Consider the following 20,050-nt stretch of genomic DNA (forward strand, 5'->3'; position numbering starts at 1 on the left):
CTCCTCTGACATCATTGGAGTGGGGGTGCCCGGATGGGCCACGAGGGCTCCGTGAAATCTTAGGAAGCTTGTTCTCCTGGTGAGAACGTCTGGGATTCCCTCCTGCTCCCCTAAGGCCCTTTATCTCCCAGAGGACTAAGAACATGCTTGCCACAAGCAATCCACGGTGTCCATCATTACATTCTCATTGGAAATGGCTCAGAATATTCTATGGAGTGAAGATCACAAACTTTCTTGAACTACCTCCTTTTTCTTGGATAGTTACATTACATTTTTGTTTTCTCCAGGCAACTCAAATATTTGCAGAGTTACCATTTATCTAACAAGTGAGCAAGCTGTGGACTCTTCCGGCCACAAAGCAGAGCTCCTGCCAGGCTCAACCATCCACTCTTGTACTCTTACACCCAAATGGTATTTTTCTGATCCGGAGTCATTATTTTCTTAGGCCTCTGCACTTTCTCTTCAGCATCAGCTGCTGGCCGTCTTTTCAGGGCCATTTTAAACAAAGAAATAAAATTTGTGGTCACTTGGCCCAAGCTGGAAGATCAGGGCCAAGTCAAATCTGGATGGTGTGAGGCTCCAGGGCTGGGCCGAGGTAGGGTCTGGCAGGGCTCACTCCTGGTGAGTCACTGCCCCAGCCCCGTCCCCCTACACAGGGATTCACAAAGACTTGCTTTTCCTGGGACACTTCCTAACAGCTGCTAAGGATTCAAACCTGACTTTGCTGCCAAATAAGCTATGCGGTCTTAGCCTAGTATATTTAACTCCTCTGACTTTGCCTTCTCATCTATAATATGGGGATGGTATTAGCACAAACTTCTCACTGCAGGTCTGAAGACTAAGTGAGTTAATATTGGTAAAGTGCTTAGAAAAATGCTGGCACACAGTAGGTGCTATAGAAGTGCCTCCTAAATAAATAATAAATGTGCAAATGTGACAGTTCTCCTGAGGGGAGAAAAAGAAGATGCAATATAACAGTCCAGCAAGGAAAGTTGGTGACATTCACCCACTCTGCAGCATATTCTGGCCATTTATAATGAGAAATTAATGCCCTAGAATAATGTACGGTCTGCAGAGAAAAAGAGCAGACTGCAAAGCGCCGCACTCTAGGACGAGGGTTGGCAAACTGTTTCTAGACACGGTCAGAGAGCAAGGCTTTTAGGCTTTGCAAGCCATATGGTCTCTGTCACATCTCCTCAAATCTGTCATGGTAGCATGAAAATAGCCACAGATAGCATGTAAATAAATGAGCATGACTGCATTCCAACAAAACTTTATTTACAAAAACAGGTGGCATTTGACCAGCAGGCCACAGTTTGTCGACCCCTCCTGTGCAAATCATTCAAAAACTGTCAAAAAAAGATGAGGAATGAAGCTGGATGCAGTGCCACGTGCCTGTAATCCCAACAACTAGAGAGCCTTAGAAAGACCTCTTGAGCCCAGAATCCAAGGCTGCAGTGAGCTGTGACAGGAGCGCCACTGCACTCCCCTCCAGCCTGGGTGACAGGACAAGATCCCATCTCTTAAAAAAAAAAAGGGAAAAAAGTAGCATCACAGAGCAGTGAAATCATGGGTATGTTTCTAAGATTTCAATTTCCTTAAAGTGGTATTAACAGTTAAAAAAAAAATAGAGGCTTTTAAAGTTACATTTTAATCACAATTAAAAGATTTTTTTTTTTTGAGACGGAGTCTTGTTCTGTCACCCAGGCTGGAGCGTAGTGGCATAATATTGGCTCACTACAACCTCCACCTACCGGGTTCAAGCCATTCTCCTGCCTCAGCCTCCCAAGTAGCTGGGATTCCATTCATTTCGCCAGAAATCTAGGATTACAGGCATGCACCACCATAGCCAGCTAATGTTTATATTTTTAATAAAGACAGGGTTTCGCCATGTTGGCCAGGCTAGTCTTGAACTCTTGACCTCAGGTGATCTGCCTGCCTCAGCCTCCCAAAGTGATGGGATTACAGGTGTGAGCCACTACTCCCGGCCTAGAAATTAAAAGATTTCATTGTTCCACTAGACTTTCAGAAAAAGTTAAGAGCATTAAGTCCAGCATTCACATTACATGAGACAGAAAAGGCACAGACTTTGAAGTATGTATAGAATAGGACTGCATCTGGCTTCTCCATCTACTAGCTGTGTGACTCAGGCAAGTGTATTCACCTCTCTGTTCCTCAGTTTCGTCATTTGTAAAATGAGGATGACAATGGCACCCACAAGCATGCAAAGAGCCTGGCATTGAGTGAGCCTGGTGCACCGTAGGCCCTCAACACAAAGAAGCCACCTCTCAGTGTCCCCCAGGCTGGATCCTGCTGGCCCTGGGTCTATGGCAGCAGGACAAGGCAGACTACAAAGCCTGGCATGCTTTACCTTCCAGCTAAAAACAATACTCTCCACAGTTTTCAGCTTTGGTTTACAAAAACAACACAGAACCATTCGAATCTCACTTTTAATTTAATAACTGGTGCCCCAGCCTGAGAAACGGTAGGGTTCGTTTCAAATGGGAGTTCTTGGCGGGAGTGAATCTCAGAGCTCACTGAACCCTTAGGGAGATCCATGGCCCTGCAGTGCCTGGGCCCTTGACTGGCAGAGCCAAATCCATGCCTGGATCCAGAGGCTCAGGCACGAGGATGCTTCCATTCATTTCCCAGGAAATCTGCCAGTTTTGCAGGAGGCAGTGGGACCAGAGTCCTCTCTTGGCAGAAAGGAGCATCTAAAGGCTCAGGGTCAAAGGCTTTTCTGAATGAACACTTCCTGTGCCTGACAGCCTCCACCCAAGAAAGTCCAAGGTGTTTAACAGGACATTCAAAGTCCTTCTCCATCCATCTCTGCAGCCTCAGCCTCCCCTACTTTCCATCTCCTCTGCTTGTAGCAGGAGCCACCTGTGGCTCCTGTAAGCATCATTTCTCCCCTGGATCTTTGCTCCTGCTGGTCCCTCCGCCCTTCTCTGCCTGGCTACATTCACCCATTGGCTTTGGCATCACCACCTCCAGAAAGTCTTCCAGGATTTTTCATAGTGTAGAGGACTGGGAACTAGCACCTTACTAAGTACCCATGAGGTGTTTGTACACATCAGCTCATTGAGTCCTCCCACCCACCGTTAAACCAGAATGACTGGCTTCTTTTTGTAGATAAAGAAGTTGAGGTTAGATTCAAAGTGGCTAAGTAACCTGCCAAAGGTCACACAGCAAGCAATACCGTAGCAGAGCCCGGGCGGTTTTAAATTGTCTTCATTCTGCTGGGGCTGCAGGATAATGTCCTCTGAGTTACCTAGAAGAGCCCCCTGTATCACTAACTCTTGTCTTTTATTTGAGACGGAGTTTCGCTCTTGTTGCCCAGGCTGAAGTTCAGTGGTGCGATCTCGGCTCACTGCAACCTCCTCCTCCCACGTTCAAGCAATTCTCCCACCTCAGTCTCCCGAATAGCTGGGACTACAGGCACCCGCCACGATGTCCGACTAATTTTTTTATTTTTAGTAGAGACAGGGTTTCACCATGTTGGTCAGGCTGGTCTTGAACTCTTGACCTCAGGTGATCCACCCGTCTTGGCCTCCCAAAGTGCTGAGATTACAGACGTGAGCCACTGCGCCCAGCCTACCTCCTGTCTTATATCTGAGATATTCAGAGAACCCTTGAGACCTTCTCCCCAGAACCTTCACCTCCTTGGAGTCCAAGGTCGATCATTAACAGGCTGTGCAGGTTATAATTAGTACCTGCTTGTTCCTGCCAGAACTTTGAGACGCCAGGTTTACGATGTGCCTGTGAGAAGCCAGGCACCCAGCCTAGGAACTGCCTTTTGTCCCACTGCTCTCTGCGGCTCCCAACCTGAAGGGGCTACCCGCAGGAGTGAGTGACTACCTTGCAGACTCGTACGTGTCCTCTTGAGTCCCCAGACCTCAGCACCAGCGGCCGCCCACAGCCAGGCAGCAGAGAGAAACTGCCCTCTGGGGCTCTGCTTTGGCCCAGCCGGACTCAGTGGGAGGAGGCTGCCTTCCTCCTGGAGCTGGCCTGTGTCCGGGGCTGAGCTCCCCATCAGACCCAGAGAACAATGCCCCACTGTTGTGTGCAGCGCTTGGAAGCTGAGCAACCAACTTCATGATCCCTGTTCATCCTCTCCCTGACAGCCTGAGGGACAGTGGCTGGCCGTTTTAACACCTTTTCCCTTGCAGGACCCTGGATTGTCCCCAGCAGCCACATAGCAGAGTCACTGACCCTTCCTGCTGCAGCTACAGCTCCAAGGCCACCCACCCAACTGGAAGAGGCGGACGGTCAGCACACGAGCCCCATTCTTTGTACTCCCAGTGGGGGAGGGGGAGTGGTGAAGCGGGAAGGACACACGCTTGCTTCCCACACCAGGCACAAAACCCCATCTGACTTTCTAAAATATTTTCTCTCTCCTCTCAGACAATACTGGCTTTAATGAATTTCTCTAAAGGGACTGACAGTCCACACACTTTGCATGAAAGGCAAAAGCCACTGTGCCCAAGTTGACTACGCCACGACCCAGGGGACAATGCATGCCTTCTGCCTCCATAGAATGGGCACATGTGCTGGGCCTCAGCAATGTCCGCTCCATGGAGCTGGTGACTCCATCCCAGCCTGCAAGCAGCTGGCAGGAGCTCAGGTGACTCATCTTCTCCTTTGTGTTTTCTTCGGAGCACACGTATCCTTCTGATATGTTCTCATTTATTTATTTGCTTGCTTGTTGACTCTAGATCCTTCTAGAATGTGAGTTCCAACAGCACAAAGGCTTTACCAATCTTGTCCATGACTCTCACCCCACTGCTCAGGACTGTGCCTGTCATACAGGAGGCCTCGCAGAGGAGCTGGTGAGTGAGGAAATGAACGGATCTGTGCTCCGTGTGTTCAGCTCCATTCATTCTCTCAAGGCACCTCCATGGGGCATCCAGGCGCCACGTACAGCAGAGGAAACACTAAGCTGGACACCAGCCCTTGAGGAACTCACAGCGCATGTGGGAGAAAGATGCATTCACAAACAGGCCCAATTAGGGAACTGAGTGAGGTTCGGTTCAGAGGGGACACAGCAGGGGCAGGAGAAACTCCACTCAGAGGGAGGGCTGGTCAGGAGCAGTCACAGAAAAGGAGACTCTTGAGCTGAAGGGACAGTGGGGGAGGTGGCCGCAGGAGGGAAGGGCATGGGGGGGAAGGAACAAGATGTGCAGAGCAGCAAAGCATGAATTAGCATCTGAGTAGGTTGTCCTCAGCGGGGAAGAAATGAAGGTGGAGAGCCTCAAGCCTCATTCATTCATTCAACAGCATTTACAAAACATGCTGGCCTAGAGTAGGCACGAGTTGGCCCCAAGCACAAGGGCGTTTTCTGCCTTTACAGACTCTTGGGGGAGCACACAGACCCTTGAAGGATAGCACGGGGGCTCCGGGAACACTGCGAAGGGACAATCTAGTCTGAGGGTGCAACAAGGCTCAGGGGAGAGATGATCCCCGCTTTACTCCTTCTACCAATGACTCGACCGCCCAGTGCCACAGTCAGAGTAGCGTGACTTTAACCTAGGATGACCAATTTATCCTGAGTTGATGCACACCATCCAGGTTTTAACCTTGAAAGTCCCAAACCCCAGGAAACCTTAGTCTTGGGCAAACCAGGGACAGTTGGTCACACTTACTTTCACCTTCATATCCCCTTCCAAGATTCCCAGACTGTCCCCCACTCTACTGACACCCCACCCCCACCCCCACCTTCCAGCCACTAACAGGGGCTGGGTTCCTGGAGCCTGTGTCCTCAGAACTAGCCAGGTTCACGAGCAGCCTTTCCTCCAGGGTGGAGAGGGAGATTTGCTCTGGGTTATGGACGGGACAGCCACCTACAGCCTGTGTGTCCTGCCTTTGAGGCCCCATCTTCCCCGGCTGGCTCCTAATCACAGTTGCCACAGGCTCTCAGATCCAGTCACTGTCTTCCTTATCTGAGCTTTATCTCCCGAGGCCTCCACAATCCAAGGACAGGCTTCCTCCCCGACCTGTCTTTGTGCATTCAGAAGGAGACCCATTGTGGGTGCCCCGCAAGCAACCACGTGCCAAACTGAACCAACGAGCAACTAATTACGACACCACCATCTCCATTTTGCAGAAGGAAAACCAGCATGGAAAACTGGTCAGGAACTCACCTCTGGGATTCATTTCACAAGGCCCCGAGGATTCCATTATTCAAAAGCAGCTACTCACAATCTTGACTTCCAGGGCCCTTTCCACTAACCCTGCAGAGACTCAGAAACCACAGGACTCGGAAAAACTGAGTCTTCCGCAGATGCTTGTTTCTAGGTTTCTAAAGTAGAGCTCCATGTCAAGCAGCGAGTTTCCACCAAAGACATTCACAGAATACAGTCAGGCTGGTGCCACCCCAAGCTGCTGGAGGTCTGACTCCCAGCTTTGAGGCCCCCCAAACAATGCAGGTCTCCCCAAGAATCTGAGGCACGGGGATGAGGAGTTACAAGAGCTCTAGCTCTCATGCGAAAGGTGCTAATGATTAAATTAATCCCATTAGCCAGCCTCCAGATAAAGTGGATTTAATCTACCCTCAAGTCCCCTGCAAGGGCGTCGCATGGAAAGGGCTGGGTCTTGTGGCTCACACTGTTTTCTAGTTCTACCATTTATTATTAGCTTGTGACCTTGGAAATGCCCCTTAACTTCTCTGGGCCTCCCCTACCATGCAGGGTAAGCATTGCCATCCACCTTTGTATACCAATCTCTAACTCTTTATAGACATGAGGCAGTAATGGTAAACCTTCACCAAGGGCATGCTATCTGCCAGACACTGGGCTCAGTCTTACAAGGATCCTTTCACGGCTGCCGTAGGTCCTACTATTCCTGCCTATTTACAGATGAAAGAACTGAGGCTCAGAGAGGCTAAGCCACCTGCTCTAAGTCCCACAGCCTGTATATGACAAGTTTCCCCTGCTCTTAACCACTAGACCATTAATATTTGCTGAATGAGCAAACAAATTAACACTAGGTTCTATTTTAAACAGTAGACACAAGATTGAGACTTGTTTCAGAACTACTTTTTTTTTTTTTTTTTGAGACAGGTCTCTCTTTGTCACCCAGGCTGGAGCACGGTGGTGTGATCACAGTTCACTGCAGCCTTGACCTTCTGGGCTCCAGTGATCCTCCTGCCTCCACCTATCGAGTAGCTGAGACCACAGGCATGGGCCACCACGCTGAGCTAATTTTCTTATATTTTTTGTAGAGATGGGTCTCACCATGTTGCCCACTGCTGGTCTCAAATTCCTGGGCTCAAGCAATCCTCCTGCCTCAGCCTCCCAAAGTGCTGGGTTTCCAGGTGTGAGCCACTGTGCCCAGCCAGAACTACATTTTTAAGAACTGAAATTCTTAGAAGAGTGACTAGCTCAAACCTGCAAGACTCATCCTCCACTGCAGACGGGGCTTCTAAACAGGAGGCTGCCAACCATGGCCCACTGCCTGTTTCTGTACAGCTCTCAAGTTAAGTATGTTTTTGAACATTTTTAAGTGGTTGGAAAAAATCAAAAGAATAATGATGTTTCATGGCATATGAAAATTATGTGAAATCCAAATTTCAGTGTCCATAAAGTTTTATTGGAACACAACCAACACCCATTCATTTACATAGTGTCTGTGGCTGCCTTCTCGATATGATGGAGAACCAAAATATATTCACATATTTCCTTTCTGGCCTTTTACCAAAAAAGTTTGTTCTAGAAGCTCCAGAGGCCAGTGCTATTTATCAGCCCAAGGGAATTACCTCACCCCACCCTCTACCTATCAACACAGCATTCCTGCGGGTCCATTATCCTAGAAAATTCTACACTAGTCCTTTCAGCAAACCGTGACACAATCTGGATAGCCAGCTTTGCTGATGGGCAAAGGTTTCCAAATGCTAAGAATCGTGTCTTCATCAGGGCTTTCCATCTGGCATTTATCTTGCTTATAGTCACTTAGGGGGCCTTTGCCACTAAGCTGAGGTTCCCCCACACCGTCACGGTTGTTCTGCTGAAACCATCTCCCCATGTCCTCAAAGCACTATCTGAATCATTGCTAGACTGGGCCCCACCCTCCCAGGGGCCCACGGTGTGAATTACTACATCAGTTAAAAGACTATAGGAGGCCAGGCATGGTGGCTCATGGCTGTAATCCCAGCACTTTGGGAGGCCAAGAAGTGAGGATCACTTGAGCCCAGGAGTTCGAGATTAACCTGAACGACATAGCGAGACTCCACCTCTATTTAAAAAAAAAAAAAAAAAAGACAATAGGAGCCTCACAATCACTCACAAAAGAAAGGCTCACCGGCCAACTCTCCAGTGATAACAGGTAGGGTCCACCAGACACAGGCGGAAAAAGCTGGCCAGGGCCAGGCAGGGCCTGTTTATATCACATTCTGTTTCTGTTTCCCTTCTGGGGAGCTTAAGACCTGGGGGCAGGGGCCCTATTTGATATACAAAATCCAGGCCTGGGAAGCAGCAGTGCTGCTGGGTCCTGCCTTGGGACTCTGGGCGACTCACTTCCCTCCATGGCTTGGTTCACCCAAGCACCAGTGAAGAAGCCGGGCTCCTGTGGGTGCTGGGGTCCTGTAATGTTGCAGTCAATGAGTTTACATGGCAGCATTGTCCCCAGGGAAATGGCCCTGATTGCTGGACAGGTTGCTTCTCAGGCCGCCTCTATGGTCTGGGGAAGGTGGAGCAAGAAGGCAAATGCATTGAAACAGAGAGAATCTAGCTGCACTGTCGCTGGAGAGCTCTGAGTAAAACCACACTGGGAAACCCCGCTATGCATACAACCACTCTCAAGCCTGCTTACCCCACTCTCTGCCAGTCCAGGTGGCTGGTGCCAATGGTCCTGGGTTAGCGATCTCATTGGGCAGCCCTCAGATCTGTCAGAATGTTGGGCCTCAGAGGTCATCTAGTTCCACGTCTTCACAGTGTGGCCATTTGTGCATTAGTCATGATTTTGACTATATCTGCCATGCAGACACATCCACATTTTTTTCTAATTAATATTCTTCAATTTGACCCTTTTAAACTATTTTAAAAGAATATTTTTTTCTTTTTACCTTTTTCTTTTTTTTCTTATAGCTGGATTAAGAAATATATTTTTACCTTAAATAAAAAACAGGGTTGGGATCAATTGCCATATATCATAAAATAATGAACATAAACAGTGTTTAACTCTAGATAATGTTGCTAGTTTACACCTGGGGCCTGCTCATTGTTAGAGACAGAGGCAAGTGTTGGAGAGCTATTAAAAACACATTAGCAACTCACTGAGATGTTCTCCTAGACAAAATCCAGAGGTTCGCAACCACCCCTGTGCATCAGGATCACCTGGGGAGTTTTCAAAAGCTACAGGTAAGCAGCCCCACATCCAGAGATCTCTCTAATTCCTTGGTCCAGGGTGGAGCCCAGGTGGTTATGAGAAGGTCATATAATGAGAAAGATTAAAAGAAAAAGTAAAAAAGAAAAGAAAAAGATGGAGAGGAGATGAAGAGGGAGTGGCTGTCATTCAATGCCCTGGGCTTGTACCATGAAATTTATCCTGGCAATTACTAGTAGCCTCTAGTCCAAATTCACCAAGATCTGACCTAGTCTAAGCCCATCCACTGTATTGAGGAGGACCCTGAGGCTCAGGGTTGGGAATGAGACAGCAGGACCTGCTGTGGCGATATTGACTTTTTTCTCCGTAGTTAATTCCATAAAAGAAAAAAGTCACATTGGCCAATTGCAGATGGCTGGTGCCCTGGGCAGGCAATGAATGGTCAAGGTGTGTGGTCTGTACCCTGTATACCTCTAAAGGGGGACACTGTGCACATGGGCGCAGGTTTAGCTGGGTCGACTCTGGCCCATCATGCCTTCCTAGACCTGCCAGGGCATGGGCATCGGCCAGCAACACCTGAGCCAAGGGCTGACACACCAGCAGCTGTGCCCTGTTCAACTCACTGCACGTGCTGGGGGCAGAGGCAGGCAGAAGTGCTGCGCTCCCTTCCAAGTGACCTGCATAATGGCAAAGTCACCTCCCCAGCTAATGAGCACCCAAAGAAAAGAGGGAGCACTTGGAGAGGCTGGGAGGGGAATCCATGGGAATGGGTGTGACCCAGCACTTTCTGTTTCCTGGGAATCCCGGCATCTGTTATCTCATCTGAGCCTCACAATGACTCTGCAGGGAAGGTGTGGCCAGCCCCATCTTACAGGTGTGATAGCCGGGCCCATGGAGGTTATGTGACTTGCCACAGGTGACAAAATCAGGGTTTCAGCTCAGATCTGCAGGATTCCACCTGAGGCCCTGGAACAGAGAGAAACTCCACCAAAGTTGAAAGTCGAACTTCCTTTGCACAGATGGCACCAGTGACGCCTTGCTCTGCTGGCTAAACTAACAATAGTGATGACCCCTTACCTCCATGGGGTGGTCTGCAGTTCACAACACAGCCAGCAAGGCAAGGAGTGTGGCACCTGCACCCCCACTTTACAGAGAAGAGAGTTGAGGCCCAGAAAGACTGTACCTCTGGGCAAAATTAAAGGGTCCTTCCTGGTGCCCCTCCCAACCCCCTGAGCTTCTCTCTCACGGAGTCACTGTCCCCTAGGATGGGACTGTTTAAAGCACACACCTCACCCACTGGACTCCTCCCACAGGGCAGGGCCATGTCTCTGGCGTCTTCCTAGTTCATGTCCTCCTCAGCCAGTGTCAGTACGTTGAAGAAACGCCATTGCCCAAGGCACTGGTTACAAAGCGGAAGAGCCCAGATCCCAGCCACAAACACGTGCTTCTTTGGCTCCCAAACCAAAGCTGGCTCCAGCTAAGCGCTGCATGACTAACCCTGCAGCTTCCTGCAGGAGACCCAGACAGGAACTTACCGGGGCTATCCTCTCACCCCCTCAAAGGAGCACATTAGCAAGTGAAGACTGCAACCAGAAGAGCTTGGCCTGGATCCCCCTCCCTGGGCATTCGGGTGGTTTCACCCAGAGGGAAGTGAGACAAGAGATGCCACAAGATGAAATTTTTTAAAAAATCAATTTTCTAAAATTATGCCTGAGCAAACTTGAGTTTGAAAAAGGCAAACAGATAAACAGGCAAATCACAGAAGCCAGGCCTGCTCACTGCCTGGTGCTGGATAAATGACAGAGATTAACCTGGCAACCCCAACTGGCTCACACCCCACCCCACAGCCACTGGCTTGTGGTCACCAAGTTCTCAACAGCTAGTGAACAACTGGCAGAGAGGGTTCCCTAGGAGAAAAGGATGTGGTCAGAGAAGACAGGCTCCGGGGTGGGCCCTGGCTCTGGAAAACCTTTGGTTTCCTAGCCCATGTGACACTGGTCCCACAGAAAGGATTTCCTTTGAGGAATGGCCTGGCAGTGTGAGAGCCACTGGAGACTGTGGAGAAAGAGCCAGATGCCTGGTTAGGAGGCTGAGTGACTCACCACTTTCAGCCCACAGCTCTCCTGGCGTGGAAGGGCCAGTGTAGCCTGGTAGTTTCCTGCCAGAACTCTGGGATCAGGTAACCTGGGTTCAATTTCCAACTCCACTGCTAACTGAGGTAGCTGAGGATGGGTTAATTAACCTTTCTGCCAAATGGGAACAACATCAGAGCATCCTTCATTGGGCTGTTGTGAGGACAAAGAGAGAAAAGGCAGAGAGCACTTAGACATTCAGAAAGCACTGAGCAGATATGAGCTGTAAAGATGAACCATGCAGGAATCTTAGGTGGCACCCAATGGACTCCATCAGCCCATTCACTCATTCATTCATTCGTTCTAAAAATATGTACAGTATTGAGCAGCTTTGATGGCTGGGTTCTGGGCAGATAACAGTCCCTGGCCTTATCTTCTTCTAGTGCAGAAGACAGACAATAAACTCAACTGCAAATAATTAACACAAATAATTTCAGGGTGACAGGACAGAGCATGTTGGCAGGATGGGATGAGTGCCACTGCGTGGGCAGGAGGGTCCCTCTGAGGCTGTGACTGTGAGCTGAGATCTCAACACAGAGAGGGTGTGGCCAGGGGAAGGCCTGGGGGAGGCACTTTTTAGGAAGAGGAGGAACGAACAAGAAGTCAAGCTGCAGGGAGAAAGACTTGGCACGCACAGGAGAGAGAACATCAGATGTGAGCCCCAGGGATGCCAAGAGATATTTGCAAGGTTCCAGGGCCAACCCCCACAGAACCCAGGAGAATGGAGAGATCTCCAAGAGGGCAGTCCCCTGAAGGGGCCACAGAGGGAGATGATGCATATTGCACCTTCTCTCCCCAGCCTCAGATCATGGTTCCAGAGCTCGCTTTTTTCTTGTGTCCTGGAAATATCAGGATCTGCCCTTTATACTTAATTCAAGGGAGCTGTGAGCACCCCTAAAGTTTGTAAGATCCTATTTTAAAGCCTTTTAATTTAATAATAGTAGTAATAGCACGCTCTCTCTCTGGGCTGGGAACAGGGATGTGAGGATGAATAATCCTGTGTTCAGCCCTCAAGGAGGTCACAGGCTAGTGTGGAATCACTCTCGAAACTGTGGATTAGTATCAATGGCAAAGTGCACCAGGAACAGGGAAACAGAGATCACCAATCCTGTAGGAGGTGGCTGAGGAGGGCTCCCAGGAGGAGGTCATGTCTAGCCAGGTGTTGGTAGGAAGGGGCAGGGAGAAGGAGAGCTGAGCGGGGGAGCAGCTTGTACACAGGTGTCCAGGTGAGAAAGGCCAGGATGAGCTAGGGGCCTGATGGTCCTTGAAGGTGGCCCAGGTTGTAGAAAGCTGGACCAGTTGGGAACATGGGACCTAATCCTCAGAGCAAGGCGGGTAAGCAAGGAGTCACCTGCCAGTGATCTGGACCCTCCTGGGGTGAGTGGGTGAACTGCACTGGCCAGACCCAGGTCCCCAAACACCTACTTTGAAGCTGTGGTCCTTGAATGAGAAAACATCTGAACTTCAAGGTACCTTAGACATCTCCTAATCTCAACCTCTCTCTTTAAAGAGCAGGAAACAGAGACTAGCCCAGGTGAAGGTCAAATGCAGGCTCCTCCCGTCCTTAAGGAAGGAGGCTACCCCAGTGAGTCAGCCGGCTGCATTATTTCAGCAAGTGTCACTTGGGAGGGGCTCAGTTCTTTTCAGATCTCAAATAAAACTGTTGGCTTAAATTAGAGTCCAACCAGCCATGGTGGCCCACCCTGTTCTGTCCATGCCTTGGTGATGACCACACGGGCTGAACGCTGCCATTTCATTTTCATCAAGCAACCATCCCAAGTTGTGTTATACCACGAATATCAATGAAACAAACTCTTAGGGAAGGTGATTGTAAGGTAAGAGCACTGGTCAGGGAGTTAGGAGATACCATCTTGGCCCTAAAGCATCTGCAAGACTTGAGCCAACCATTTCTGCTGTGGAGACTCAGTTTCCGCATATGTAAAAGTACAAGCGTAAATCATCTCTAAGGCTCGGGCTGGTTCCACAGCAGCTGTCACTTCTAAATACTTCTCCAGCTCCCACACACAGTGTCTCTGGGCATGTACATGAGGATTTGTTTCCTAGTCTCTGAAAGCTGCCTTACCCATGTAAAGTTCTCTGTCATTAGGTCCTTACTAAGCCCTGCCCCATGGGGAGGTATCACCAACCCAGTTAGTTGGGAAACAACTGGATTCACAGTGCAGCAACTGGCCAAGAAATGGATTCACAGAGCAGAGGGTAGAGAGCAAGGGCTGAGACCTGGACCCAGGCCTACACTGCCCAGGGGAGCACCCATGCTGGGACACAGCAACCGTGCATTAGGAAAACCATCCTCTGAAGCTAAGCACTCCTGGAACATCTGTCCCTTGGAGCCCTGTTGTCTGTGACAGGCACTTCTGCAGAGGGAGGGCAGGAAGAATACCTTTGATGAGAGAAGAAAGTGGCCAAGAATCAAAATGTGCAGCACTTGGCCGGGCACAGTGGCTCACACCTGTAATCCCAGCCGAGGTGGGCAGACTGCCTGAGGTCAGGAGTTCGAGACCAGCCTGGCCAGCATGGTGAAACCCCATCTCTACTAAAAATACAAAAATTAGCCGGGCATGGTGGCAGGCACCTGTAATCCCAGCTACTCGGGAAGCTGAGGGAGAATTGCTTGAACCTGGGAGGCGGAGGTGGCAGTGAGCCGATATTGCACCATTGCACTCCAGTCTGGGTGACAGAGTGAGACCCCGTCTCAAAAAAAAAAAAAAAAATTGCAGGACCAAACTGGGATGGATTCTCCCAACTCCTGACTCACCACTGCCCATGCCACAAAGGCAGTGGGCTTCCTTGCAGGAGAGCAGCAAGGCAGAGGCAGAGCTTTAGCCTTTAGATCATCTCTGTGATCTGACAGCTGGAAAGCCACCACCCAACTATCCTCCACCAGGACATTTCCCCACAGCCCGCCCAGGCTAGGCTGGGCTGCGGAATTTCAGCATCTAAGAAGTGAAGAATGCGCTCACAGCACAGCGCACTGAAAACAAAAGTGGCTCATCTCTTCCACTCCCGCTCTGGATGCAAGTCCTGCTCCATCTTCACCTGCTGAGTGATTTGGGTCAAGGCACTGAACCTCTCTGAACCTGTTTCCCCCACGGAAAAATGGAAATAACCATACCTGCAGCACTCAATTGTTTTGGCGATCAAATATGCCAGCAAAAAATAGGATGAGTAAGGGGAGCTCTTCCCTAAGAGGACTTCCTGTAGGAAAGGAGATTCTAAGCACTGCTTACATGTTTTCTTTGAGGATGTCTCTGTTCATGTAAGCTCTAGAAATGTGAGTAAAATGTAACTCTCCTCTGACTTTTAAAAAATAAAATGATCCTGGGCCAGGCGTGGTGGCTCAAGCCTGTAATCCCAGCATTTTGGGAGGCCGAGGTGGGCAGATCATGAGGTCAGGAGATCGAGACCATTCTGGCCAATGAGGTGAAACCCTGTCTCTACTAAAAATACAAAAAAAAAAAAAAAATTAGCTGGGCATGGTGGCACACACTTGTAGTCCCAGCTACTCAGGAGGCTGAGGCAGGAGAATTGCTTGAACCTGGGAGGCAGAGGTTGCAGTGAGCCAAGATCGCACCACTGCACTCCAGCCTGGGAGACAGAGCAAGACGCCGTGTCAAAAAAAATAAAAAATAACAAATAAAAATAAAATAAATAAATAAAATGATCCTATCAGTTTAATCTCATGCATACTTCCCGTCTCTCTCCCTGACTGCCCTAAGAAGGAGACTAGTGACCCAGGACTCACACTGGTCTGTCTCTCGGGTGGTATCCTCATGATAGTCACACAGGTGTGGCAGTCTGGAGAGAAGTGTCTTTCCTACGTGTGTGCCAGTGTTGATCTTGGCCAGGACACTTCCTTTTGTTATAAAACCAGCAGATTGGTCCAGGTGACCTGAGGTTCCTCCCAGCTCAAATATTTCGGGATTTTATGATTCAGAAGCATAAATCATTAGGCCAGGACCTTTACAAATCCTGCTGATCACCTGGGGTCATACAGTGTTATTGTTATCTTGCTCGTTGTATGATTTGGGAAGAAGGAGATTATGTCTCCTACATTAAAGAGAAGTATGTGTCATACAACAGGATTTGTTGGTTTCTTTTTTAAATCCAGCCAGATTAACATTTGAATCTGAGGAGAGAGGCAGATTTTCTAAGAAAGCATCTGAAAATGCTCCATATGATCTTTTAATTTAATTGGTATTATGTAAGATTATATATATATGTAATGTAATATATGTGTCTCCTATTTGCAAATGGTGAAGCATAAAAATATTTTAAAATAACACTCTTAGCCAGGCATGGTGGCACATGCCTATAATCTCAGCTAGTCGGGAGGCTGAGGCAGGACAATCGCTTGAACCTGGGGAATGGAGGTTGCTGTGAGCCAAGATCGCGCCACTGCACTCCAGCCTGGGCAACAGAGTGAGACTCTGTCTCAAATATAAATAAATAAATAAATAAATATTAAAATTAAAAACAACACCCACAAGCCTACCACTGGACTGAAGAAACAGAACATAATGGATCCCACTAAGAGTGAAACAGGCATCTCCCTGATCAATTACCCACTTCTCCCCAAAGATAACCACCTTGATTTTGTATTATCATTCCCTTACCTTTTTCTTTTTTAAACTGGCTGAACTTTGTGAAATAGAATCTATGTATAAAGGCATGTATAAAACATACATGTAATTATCCAATAACTACAAAGTGATTTCCTTTGCAACTGCCCCCCATGACTCTCCTGATCCTCTCTTGCCTTTCCTCAGCACATGTGGTAAAGCTTGGCTTTTATTTAAGATAATCACCTTCTTGCTTTTTGTCATCATTTTACTTCTCAGCTATGTGTCACTAAACAACTCATTGCTTAGTGTGCTTGTGTTTTGAGCTTTTACAATTGCCTTAGCAGTTCTCCATGGAGATGCTAGGGTTCTCTACGCCGCATCTGCAGCCTAGAAACCCAGGCGAGAGATCCAGGCTGCACTCTGGTGTTACAGTGACAGCAGAAGGTTAGTAATAATAAAAACCATCAGTCCTATTTATGGTGTGCCCCCACCATGCTGGGCGTTCTGCTAAGCATCATCCTCAGTGACCTCACTTATCCTCACAGCAACCCTGAAAGGGAAGTATTTAGAGAGGACAGAATTAAGGCATCAGCTTCCCAAAGCTGTCTCCCGTCCACTTCCTAGCTGCTCAGCCCCAGAACATCATCCCTCAGTCCTAAAGCAAAGGTTCCTTTTGGGATGGGAGGGTCAGGAAACACTATTGCTCCTGGGTTCCTATCTTTGTGGTCCAGTCAGGCTGCTTAGGGAATATATATATATTTAGAATCCATATTATTTTCCAGCAAGTACTGATGACTTAATGAAGATAAGCATCCTGTCTGGTCGGTACTGTTTTCCCAGTGATGAATGTACAACAGTGTCCTTGGATTGTCTAGGATAGGCCGTGTGGTATCAGGAAGAGCATCAGGTCAAAAGCCCTGAGTTCTAATCCTGGCTCTACCACATCCAGCCACGGATATCAGCCTCCCCATCTGTAAACGGGCCAGCAGTGACAGCCTTGCCTACTGCCAGATCCTAGGAGGTGAGAGGCAGGAAGTGCTTTGGAAGACCCCATTGACACATCTGAGTCCCTCTGTAACTTCTCTAGAACCTCCTGCCTTCCCCGGGGCCAAGGGCCAGCTTTCAGTGCTGGAAGGACTGTGAGGGGGGTGAGCCAGGACCACTCACCATTGACAGACAAGGGGAAATCAAGGTAGGGAGAGGAGGGGCAGAGCAGAGGGGAATCCAGGTATCCCGATGAGGCCCCTTCGCCTCAAACTGTTACACCTTCTCACGTGTGCTGTGTCTGACATCATACGAGATGCTGATCAGGACAAAGCTCATTCAGTGCTCATGACGCCCTGCAAGGCAACACCTGCAGTGCTATGGTTAGCCCCTTTCCATGGGGAAGGACACTGAAGCTCTGAAAGGTGAAGCAACTTTCCCAAGGCTACACAGCCAGGAGCTGGCTAAGCCAGGACTGGACTCAGGCAATCCAACTTGACTGCCCTCATTCCTAACAGCTGGACAGTGCGGGAGACCTAGCTGCCCAGTGGGTTCCCAAAGCCTCCAGGGTGATTTTAAGGTTGAGCTGAGCCTGCCCAATCTTGCCTCCCGGGGCCACCAAGCCAGGGCCCCCAGCAGCCTGCTCCAGGCTGCATCACAAGGCAAAGGGGCTGCCCAGGCATGGCCAGGTCCATGGCTGCTGGAGAGCATGCAAAGCACCCGGGCAGGAGGGTTGTTCCCATGGAGACTCCAACTCACCCTGAAGTGCACCTGCAGGGAGCCAGGTGCCAGATGCCAGACTCTACCTGGAGGCAGAAACCTGAGCCTGGATTCTCACCACTTCCCTCTGTGCCACCAACACATCCTCAGGTCTTCTCCTCAGGACCCGCAGCAAGACACAAGTTCCAGAAATAAGACATTCCAGCCCACTTCCCGCTCAGCCACCCCCAGAGGGGCCTCTCTGGTTGAAAACAACGCCCGGGGCCAGCAGGCTTGGCACAGCTGTGGCTGTCAGCCTGCCGAGCGCTGTCCGGCCTGAGGAATGTGCAGACCCACATGTGCTGGAGCGTCCCGCTGGGGCACAGTGACAGGAAACTGAGCAAAACAGCTCGTTGGCACCAGTACGCCCCTCCCACCTCCCAGCTCCTGACTCCTGTGGGCTGTTAGCTGCCCTGGAAGTGCAGGCGGCAAGGCCAGGCCCTTTAAGAGAGCCAGGCAGTGTGGCTCTGGGCAAATCACTCCCCCTCTCTGGGCCTGTTTCTGCTTCTCTTGGTGGATGAGGGAGGCTGTCCTGCCAAGTTCAGAACGGCAGTGATTTTGACATGCTCTTCTTTCTGGGAGGACGGTCCAGTCTCCTCATGCCCTCATTCATGTGGGATGGGGCATGCCCCCAAGACACATCAGGCTATCCCACTAGCAGCCCTTGGCTGTAGAAAGCCCCTGCACCCAGTGCTGGGATAAGGGTAACTCTTCAGAGTTGAAAGGGGTGACCAGGAACCTGGGAAAGAGTTCCAGGGCAGCCCACGGTTGGAGCTTCAGGGCCAAAGTGGTTCACTAAAAATATTCATTATCACCCCGCCCAGGCTGGAGCCCCTGGCTTCCAGTTTTGAAGCAGAAGTCAGCTGGGCGGTGTAGGGCACTGCTCCTGGGTTGACCAATGGGCCACATCAATGGGTCTGCTGTTTGGGGTCAAGACCCCAAGACCCCAAGGGAAGTCAACATCCATCTGAGGCTCTCTCAGGCCCTGCAAGCCACCCCTGGCCTCACTGCCCTCCCCTTTAGAAATGTGGGAATGAGGCTCAGAGAGGTTGAGCTGCTTGTCAAGTTTGCACAGCCAAGAGGCGTCTGAACAAAACTGAGCATTCGGGGTTGGACTTCCCCTCCTCACCGCCTGCTCTGCTCTCCCAGACACCACTGAGCGCGCTCGCGGTCGCCAGGAGCGGGTCCGGCCCCCGCCGCGCGCAAGCCTTGGTGACAGGTCAGCCCGCCCCTAGGAGAGGCAGAGGGAAGCCCCGAGGAGGCACCCGGCCCGCCTGGGTCGTGCTGCCCCGGGCTTTAGGGCTTTTTCTTGCGGGCCGAAGCTTCCCGGGGTTGAAAGGAAAGGCTCGGGAATTTCACAGCCAGCACGGAACGGTTGGATTTAAACTAAAAATACCCGCCCGCCCGCAGCTGTCATGCCGGGGCCCCCGCCCCCGCGCCGGGCGCGCCTCCCCAGGTCCCCCAGACTTTCGGCGCCCCCGATCCCCGGGGCTGTGTCAGAGCTGGGCCGGGGGCTGAGGACCCCACCCGCCCGGGCCCCGGCCCCCGGCCTGGCCTCCCGGCCCGGTGCCACTTACCCGCCCGGAGCGTGGAGGAGCGCGGCGCCGCGGGTAGCTGGGGCCGAGCCTCCTTCCCTCCTTCCTGCGTCCCGGGCGGCTCCGGGGCGGGGCAGGGCTGGGGCGGGCCCGGACACCGCGAGTACCCCCGCCCCCGCCGGGACCCGCCCGGTGGCCAGGCGGGAGAGGCCGCGCCCCTCTCCGCACGAGCTCAACGGAGGCCCCGGGTGCGCAACCCCAGCCCGGCGGACACCGTGCGTGGCCCCGGGTACCAGGGCCGAGGAAGAGCCTCACCGCTCCCTGTCGCGGACCCGGGGCGGGGGTTAAGGGGGTGTCCTGTCCACGCTGGCCTGGAAAGCAGCCCGGAGCCCTGGCCCCTGTCTGTCTCCGCGACACACACACAGCCACCCTCCCTTTTCTCATTCTAGGGGATGGCGCGGAGCTGCCTCTCCCCCGGGAAAGTTGGATCTGTGCGCCCAGACTTGGAAAAGGGATTAGGACACCGACAGATCTTGCCCTCACAGAGGAGAGGTGGGGGCCTAGGAAGGGGCACACCGCCCGGAGGCGCGAAATCCAAGAAGAAAATGACACCCATCAGCCAGCCTCACGCGGGGAGAAAGGGCGGGGTGGTTGGGGGGGGGGGGAGTGGCACCCTGCCCATCCTCTCCCACTCCACAGTTCGGGCCCACAGTCCGGGAGTCGCAAGGAATGTGAATCA

At 50.9% G+C, this 20,050-nt stretch overlaps 1 protein-coding gene across 4 annotated transcripts in view; it reads right to left on the minus strand.

Annotated features, from left to right (window-relative positions):
• SYNE3 (spectrin repeat containing nuclear envelope family member 3) overlaps window positions 1-19,433 on the minus strand; it is a 94,236-nt gene extending 74,803 nt beyond the window's left edge. Inside the window, exon 1 of one of the 4 annotated variants that reach the window (XM_030930154.1) lies at window positions 19,354-19,433. The gene's annotated coding sequence lies outside the window, so the exon portion shown is untranslated. Of the gene's footprint in view, window positions 1-17,776; window positions 18,073-19,353 lie in introns of those variants that run through there. The other 3 variants (XM_030930155.1, XM_030930157.1, XM_030930156.1) reach the window with 3 other exon arrangements.
• Window positions 19,434-20,050: the final 617 nt, after the last annotated feature.

The sequence above is a fragment of the Rhinopithecus roxellana genome, chromosome 5 (genome assembly GCF_007565055.1).
Source record: "Rhinopithecus roxellana isolate Shanxi Qingling chromosome 5, ASM756505v1, whole genome shotgun sequence".
Lineage (NCBI taxonomy): Eukaryota > Metazoa > Chordata > Mammalia > Primates > Cercopithecidae > Rhinopithecus > Rhinopithecus roxellana.